The sequence below is a fragment of the Oryzias melastigma genome, linkage group LG3 (genome assembly GCF_002922805.2).
Source record: "Oryzias melastigma strain HK-1 linkage group LG3, ASM292280v2, whole genome shotgun sequence".
In the NCBI taxonomy this organism is placed as follows: domain Eukaryota; kingdom Metazoa; phylum Chordata; class Actinopteri; order Beloniformes; family Adrianichthyidae; genus Oryzias; species Oryzias melastigma.
In genome coordinates, this window is record NC_050514.1 from 27,304,542 (window position 1) to 27,313,660 (window position 9,119).

Consider the following 9,119-nt stretch of genomic DNA (forward strand, 5'->3'; position numbering starts at 1 on the left):
GCCTGGCTATAGTACTAAAGAGAAATCGTGGATTATTTGCATTTTCTGCTATTAAAGTTGAGTAATATTGAGTTCTCGCTTTACGCATAAAAATATATTTAGTCAAAATTATACAATTTAGAAATGAGCGTAAAATAACATCGGGTCATTAATAACAATAAAATAAAATAATATGGAGGGCCGGATAGAATTACCTGGAGGGCCAGATCCGGCCCCCGGGCCTTGACTTTGATACCTGTGTTCTAGTGTCTTCAAAGTAGCCTCCCTTTGCTCTCAATACCGCTTTGCACATTCTTGGCATTCTCTTGAGCTTCACCTGAAATGGTTTCCCAACAATCTTAAAGGATTTCCCAGAGTTGTTTAGCACCTTTTGGGCTCTTTGCCAATGCAGACCCAAGGTGGATCCAAGAAGCCCGACAAAGTAAAGCAAGGAAACAGTCCAGATCTTGCTCAGGAGAAGGATGAGAAGAGTGTCCAGAACGCTTTCAGGTTTGCAAGGAGGCCGCCGTGCTTGTCCCGTCTGCGCCAACGTCTCTGCTGCAAGAAGAAGGCCGATGACCTGAACACGTGAGTGAAAATACTGGAGAGCAGTGGAGGTAGCGTCTTACGTCTGCGGCAAAGTGAAACAACATAAAGCTGGTCCTACCATGTCTGGTAAAATAGATGTTAAGGTAAGCTCCAGTCCTGCTTTCTTATTTTTTCAAACATTTAAAGTTCATTTTTTCTCCACAAAGACTTCTCAGGGCATACTACATCTAATCTTACAACAGCTGTCTTTTATTTTGAAAAATGTGAGGCGATCTTTATAGAAGCTGTGGGCATTGGACAACAGTAACTTTTTGTTTGGAACAAAGATGTAGATAAAGCCAAAATAGAAAATATCATCACTTATTGTCATTAAACCAATCAGCATTCAGTAAAAGTAGCATTCAAGATTTTTTATTTTAAATTCACAAAATAATTCAGAACTTTCAAATGAAAAGTTTAGTGGCTTATTTTTTTCTTTTTACTTGTTCTAAATATTTCATATGTTGTAACCACAATAAAAGAAAATACGCTCCTTCTATGATGCAGATTAACCTTTTAACACCCGAGATGTCACCAGTGATACCAAATTAACACGCTATTTAACAAATCAAAACCTCTCACACAATCAACATGAATCAGCTGTTTCTAATGCAAAGATGAGCAGCTTTTCATATCGACTTAAGTGTTCCACAACAAGAAAAAACGGTTTTCTCTGCAAAAGAATCCACTGATATTCGTTGATTGTGTAGACACTTCACTATGTTGGTTTATTAATTGTGTAAATAAATATTTTTGACAACTGAGAATGTTTGAAAATGTATTTTTGATGGAAAACACTGTTAATGCAAGAATTCTAATAATAATGTGGCATTAACAACTTTAATTCAAAATGAAACTTTATTTTCATAGAGCAGAAACACAAAGTGTTTTACAGGTTTACTTAAATTATGAAACACACAGAATCCCCCTTCAACCCCTTTTTTATGACACATAAATAAAATTTAAAGTGTAAATAGAGATAAAAAGCAACTTTAAGTTTTTCAACGATCATTTTTTAATACAGGTTGTTTACCTGTAGCTAACATACAGAACAAACTTTTTTTTTTTTCGTCTCCAAATCTTATCTAATTATATTTCGACCGTTTACATTTACAAGGTGGACAAATAAAAACTGAGGATTCGAGGGTTTTCTGACAGAATTAGGTAGAAACTTACAGATTCTTTGAAGTTTTTCCACCTCAGGTGTGTCTGAGTCCAGATGCCCTTCCTGTTACGAGACAAACTCTTGATTACATGCCTCATGTTTGTCGGCTTTAATTTGCCAACATGACTTTAGAGCAGAGTTCACTGGCATCTGGCCGAACAGCTGCACATGTGTAATTGCTTCTCCAATTAATTAGCAGGAGAGAGCATACATAAAACATTATGCATGCACTTTGTGAGGGGCTGGGATTGGTCAAATTATTTTTATTGTACACACATTTGATGCATATGAAAATAGTCACAGATTTTCCTCTTTCTTTGACGTTTTAGACATTTTTGTCAGATTTAGGATTTCTAGTCTTTTGATTTTATGCAAATCAAAAGGTAGTCGATCTGTTTGTATTAGTTCTGTTCGTTTTTCCCTGCAATTGATACATAATTTTATTTGACTCTTTTAAAGTGTTTATTAGGTCACACTCATGTAACTCGTTTGATTAAATACATTTTGTTTTCTAAAATGCCAGCTTATGGAAATCAAATGTTTCTATGAAGTGATTTGGGGTCATTTTATGCCCACTCCTGGAAGCAAAGGAAGCTAGTAATAAAGAAAAAAAACGTAAAGGCCATGAAAGCTAATGTAAAGTTTTACAATACAGTATTATAGTACAAAGAATCAGTTTTTGTTAAACAACTGGAACATAATTAACACATTCCTTCATCTACACATCGTCATAAATTAACCCCACACCATCATTACAGATTTAATAAATACAAATGTAATCAATATAAATAAAGTTAAGCATTAATTACAAAAGGAGTTTATACAAATATACACCTTGTGTGTCAGAAGATTCATAACCCCTTTTGTAAATGTAAAATATGTCCAAGAGGTATTTAGCCCTTATCTATTTACTAAGCTGTTAGACAAGATGAAAAATAAATTAAAAAAATAAGTTCTATTGTTGGTTTTTAAAGTTTTGAATGCCTTCAATCTTACTTTAAAATTACATTAAAATGTCTACTTTATTGTTCACCCCCTTTAGTATTTTTGGAAAAGTAAATACCCAAATCACCTTAAAAAAACCTGTTAAAAAAGAGCTGCTTCAGAAATAGGAAAAATGATAATTAGAAATAAGATGAAAACTGCAAGATATTTATCAAGCAAGTTTATTTAAAAAGCACAATTCCTACCAATCAGGCAATTCAAATTACAAAACATATAAACAATTACAAAAAGGAAATAAAAATATATTGATAAAACACAAGTAAAATCATAAAAGTCAACAAGATTAAACTTCATAAATGTAAAATATTAAAAACATACAAGTAAAACTTGTTCCCAATTTATTTAGGGTTGTTATAAGCAAAATACCTAAAAATAGTTATATATCATTGATTACCAAGGTAATATATTGATTAGTCTAATATTTCTCCATATTGAGATACTATCAGTATCTTCCCTAGTGTATATATAAATATGTTTAAAATACCTTTTTACTTTTTTCTTATATATATGTATATATATATATAAACACTTTTTATCCAATAAATGACAAAAGGGCAGATAAACGAGTTTTCATTTCCCCTGTATCAGAACTTATGCAAGACAATTTGTTTTTGTTGATTTGTGGAAATGAAAAGAAATGGAACGAATTACAAAAAAATATATTTTCTTTTATATAAAGCACTTTGAATTGTCTTTGTATACAAAATAAACTTGGTTTTCTTTATCTTAGAAGAAAGCTTGTACTCTCACTAACCCTGTTTCCATACATCTGTGTTTACACAAACCAATGTACAAAAGGCCTTTTCCTCACAAACAAGATTTCTCTGTATTTGTCCTGTTTTTCTCTGTGACAGTTTGTGATATTCGTTTCTCTTGTTCAGGCTTGTGTGCTTAACTTTTGTTTACTGCTACCTTAAAGCTCTGCAGAGGCTGATGCAACATTTTGTTGAACATAAGTCATATTTCTGTGCCGTGCCATAGAAATGTGTGCAACAGCAAAACCAAGGTCATCTCGCTATAAAATGTGAACTCCTGAAACATCATGTAAATGATCCTTCAGTTCAGCTTCAGGAATTGTTCTCCCCTAATGCCGATAGACAACCTGTTCACATGATAGATCATTTGTGATGTAGCTCTGAGTCTGGTACTGAGAAAAGGGAAATCATTTCCCTGTAAAGCAGTCGAGTGGAAAAGTATTTACATAGTGAATTTGGTTCTGGGAGTTTGGTGAACCTATGAGAAGCATTTCATCATCATGTTTTCTTCCATGTTTTTTCAGTCAACAATTAATTTTAATTTACAAATGCTGTCGCACCAGTAGAGGGTTAATTTACGACGTTTCAAAGTTTGGACTTAAATTTTCACTTTCAAATGTGCCATAGATTTTATTTTATTTTTTCAAAAAGTGCCAATTTAGTTCGGTCTTTGATCTCCGTTGTGTTCTCTTGATTTTCAAGTTTTGCCTCACCTGGTTTCATTTGATTAATTGTCCACAGCTGTCTTCAGTTAAGTCAATCATTTTAAAGTCTAGATAAGTGTCTACCTTTCATTACAGCCCTTTTTCTTTTATTAAGGTTTTCTGTCGTTTTCAGCATTTTTGTTGCTATTTATTTATTTATTTAAATCCCACTGACTCCATACTTTGAAGTCAAAGCTCTCATAAAAAGCAGTTTAATAATCCCACTCATGGGTAGAATTTCAATTGTTGCTTTAAAGTGCCAATTTAGACAATTTAGTTTAGCTATTTCAAACATGACATGAGCTGATAAATACTCACCCTCACTGAAATAATTATTTATTCAGTTATGTCCAACCTTTAACAGTAAAAGAGCCATTTGGAGTAGTTTTCTACTGATGAAAACCTAGAGGGAGCCACATTTACTTTAGCCTTTAGGAAAATTGGATAATTCATTACCATAAAATATATATATATATAAATTATTCCTGTTTTTTGGCACAATCAAAAGCAAAAATATAAAGAGAAACTAGTATCTCTCATTTTTTTTTTTTTCATTTTTACCTTTTACTGTTGTATATGCCCAATTAGCCAAAAAGCTAGCTTCTTGCTTAATTACTAGATAAACTCCAAAATAGACTAAAATTCCTCAGTAAACCAAATTGGTCAAAAATGTTAGCCTGTTGCTAAAATAGAGGCGAAGCTCTAAATTTGCATAAAAAATCTCAGTAGATAACAAATTAGGCAAAAACTTTAGCTTATCGTAAACTAGCTAAACTCCAAATTAGCATAAATAACTCGGTAGAGGCCAAATTAGGCCCAAAAAAAGCTTACTTGTTGCTTAATTACTAGCTAAACACCAAAATAGCCTAAAATTCCTTAGTAAAAAAAATTAAAAAACTTAAAGAATAAAAATACTATTATTTTATTTTTCTTCAGCCAGAGAACCACCATGGAGAGATAAAAGAGCCACATGTGGCTCTGGAGCCGCAGGTTGCAGACCCCTGAGTTATTCAAACATTTTAAAGGGAAAACACCAGTTTCATGACAGTAAATCACTTAAAGAGACCATACCATGAAAAATCAACTTTTTGAGCTTTTAAGTGTATTATACTGTTCATTCTTCACTAAAAAGACCCCAAAACGGTATTCTGATCCATTCACGCTTTTCTGAGTAATCCTCTAAAATACCTGCACTCTCAACAGTACCTCCTTCCATACCCACGAAAACGAGTGGGTCCTCACGATCCAACGTCACAACGTGACACGGCCCCTATCAGGAAGAGTTTGCTCCGCCCACAGGCTAACACAAACACTGGTTGGGTCCAAATTCTCCCCCTAATCACTATATAGTGCGTTCACCATTTTCTAGAGCTGTCTGAATCTACTAATTAGAAAATCGAGTCCTCTCGAAATTTCCCACAAGTCTTTGCAAAAAACTAGCATACATCGATAGATTAGCGGATATAGACCACAATGCATTGCGGTCAAACGTTGAACAAAAAAAATCGTGTTTAAATGCAATATTTGAATCAACATTTTCACCATCAGAACACAGTGGAGTCATAAATAAACGTTGTGAAATGTTTGTATTTATTCGGTGCTTAGAAAAATGAAAGAAAAGTAGTGAGCATCGTGTCGGATTTACCTTTAAAATCCAGGGCACTATACAGTTTTTTAGTAGTTGGGGATTAGGGAGTGAATTCGGACACTTTCTCTGGAAAGCTAGCAGCCCAAGCTAGTGGTGATTAGGTAGTTTCGCGTTGCTTCAGAGATTGAGTAGTTTTACTTCCAGGTATGAAAAGAGTCCGCTAAAATAACTATTTCATAAAGAATTTGTTTTTTAGTGTTCCAAAGGTAATATATAATCATTTATATAAATATAGTTTACTCTGAAAGATAAAAGAAAATCATGATCCCTTTAATATTTTTCAGCTTTTACACAATCATGCCCACATGTCATAGTTATACTAAGATGTATGTATTTATTTTAAATCTATATTTTGTTTTTGCCCATTTAACTTTGATACATTTTTTATTTCTTTTACTACGAGAATAACGTCTGGTTGTTAAATATAGAACAAAAGATTTACAGTTTAAATGAAAGTGTGTGTTTGGTGATGTCATCCTTTTAAGTGTGATAAAATCAGTAAAAGCCTGGCATTTAAAACGCCGTCCTCTTCAAACCTGCTGTGATGCGTGTGAATGTGTGACCTCCTGAGGATCAATGTGATCAGTCTCCATACAAATCACAGTATTACAGCACTAACTTCAAACACAGACATTTTATCAAATGAAACCCTGACAGCCCAGTATGCTTTTACTACATTATTACCTCACCCTGCAGAAAACAAATCAATACATCTAAAAAGTCAAATCGCTCACACCTCCCCTACAAAAATACCCCTTTTATGTGGTAATTAATGTATGTTTGAGTCCTTCAGCTGATCTGTTGGAGCCGACTGGAGTTCTTTGAGGCAAGGTCAAATGTCCGAGTTTGGTGCACATTCTTTGATCACCAAGGATGAATAATTATTGTCCATCAACCGCAGTTTCTTTAGTGCCAACAGAGACTCAAAAAAAGAAACGCTTCAACCAATTTTTCAGTTTTATCTGAGAATAAAGTATTATATTTGGTGCTTTTTTTTTACTCAGTGAAGCTCAAGCCCTCAAAAGTTGGACGCACAGCACTCATGTCATGCAAACTTTATAAAGTTAGATTTGTTGCTAAACTTGTAATAAGAGACTTGTTCGAATATAAAAAGATTTTGTAGAAACAAAGTGTGAATCTGTAAAAAGTGTGCACTTAAACTAAGAAATTTGTGTCTTCAAAACAGTTTTGTAACCATTGAAATAATGTGTAAGTCTGTAAAAATGTTTTGTTCGTGTGTAAAACATCACACATATAAAATAAAGTGATCAGCCAATCAGCAGCCTTTTATTGTCATCCAACCGTTGCGCTGCTTGAACTATCCAATCAGATGCATGATATCCATGTCAAGAGAAAAAAAAGATGAGAAAATTGTTTCTTTATTTATGAAGCCCAATGAGGCAAATTCCTTTGTGATTTTGGGCTATATAAATAAAACTGAATTTAATTATTCTACATGAAGGAGATGAGACGAAAAATGGTGGAGCATACCTGAAATATGGTAATTGATGTATTTCATGACAACATTGAAATAAAAAAGGGTTTATTATTAGTTTCAAGAAATTCTGATATCCTTCCTCATTTTGTTTTCCTAGAGTAGAAAGATAAAACTCCTATTTTCCTTTGTCGTTATAGATCAAAGTTCGTGCTTTTTGGAACAAATATGAAACATTTTTACAGATACACAAAATCATATTACAAATACAAAACCTGACTCTCCTACGACTTCTCCCTGCCCCTCCAATTGTAAGGGGATTTGTCCAAACTTGTTTTTTCTAATGGGAAGACAAATCTTGTGCTGTGTTGGAAAAACGTTTCGTCATGTTATTGTTCTGAAGCACAGATGTTTTCATGTAAATGTAATTAATGACTTTTTATTCAAGCGTGACTGTTTAACGTCATAAAACTGGGGTTGTTATTAACAGCTCCATGCTAGCTTGAATGACCGCCGAATATTGATAAAGTTATCGAGTGAAAGTAACGTCTGTAATGAAAGTAACACTTTAGTAACCATAAACTTACAAAAAGTGAAATCACTTTCATCAATAAGGAACTCTTCTTTGCCTCTCCATCCAGCAGCTATTTTACTTTATGTTATTGCCTTCCTTTTAACTGCAGGGCTGGTCAATTTGCTTTGCATGTCATGAGTCTTTGGGTTTAACTTTTCTCTAACCACAAGAGGTAAAGCAAAGCAAATGTTTGTGTGCGTCTCTGTGTTGCCTGATGCCTTTCTGACCATATCTAAGCCTAGAAATTTGCACACAGCCTCAGTGCACCCATCTAAAACGCCATGGATGAATACAGGATTAGTAGCTCAAACTGGATGAAGACCAGGGCTACTTCATGCACAACACTCAGATTTTAACAGCACACATGAAAAAGGTCATGATGAAAAATACGTCTCCTCACAAGTTGAGCTGAAATTTATCTATTGCAAGCCCATTTATTCCTCGTTTATATCAACCTGCCACAATATGTGGGCTGATTCCAGACAAGAAAGAAGTGCCAGCAGGGTTTTGTATTTCTTATTAATGTCTCGTGATTTCACAGAAATATATTTCTGTTTCAGTGACTCTAAATATCAAACCTCGGATGATTTCTGGGGGGTTAGACTGGCTGGAATATTATTTAATGCATCTTACTGCTACAGGCACACCATGCTGCTTTTCACTTTGCTCATCCATAAGTATGTTAATGGAATGATTTTTTTTTTTTCAGGAAAAATAGATGCGAGAATTTTTATTGGGTCCACAGCAGACTACAGCATTTTGCTTAACAAATTAGAAAGCAAAACTGAGCACATATTTCAAAATTAGCAAGTTGTTTTTTATAATGACCTAATTTCACTTTCACCAACTCAGCAGATGGAGCAAACCTCAGCAACAATTAATTAACAAGAATTAGTTTCATTAATTAGATGAAAAATGTCTAGAAAGTCATTAGTGTGATATGGATAACATTTCCACTGAGAGTCAACCTATTGAACATCTAGTGATAAACTGCAGTTTACATTGAAAGAGGAAAAAATGAAACAATGCATAATATGGACGTGTCCTAATCAGCCGGGTCTTCTCAGTTATGGCTCACTTAAATATAAATATGACAGCTGTGCGAGATTGTTTGGTGTCTCTGCTAATTACATTCTACCACCAGAAGTGCTTTTTCATTCAAAGCCACGCATATATTAAGTCATGTAATTATACATGTAAATTTCATGACCACTAATTCATAATTGGATTGCTTCCTTTAAATCCCTTCAGTTTCTCTGAGGAGAA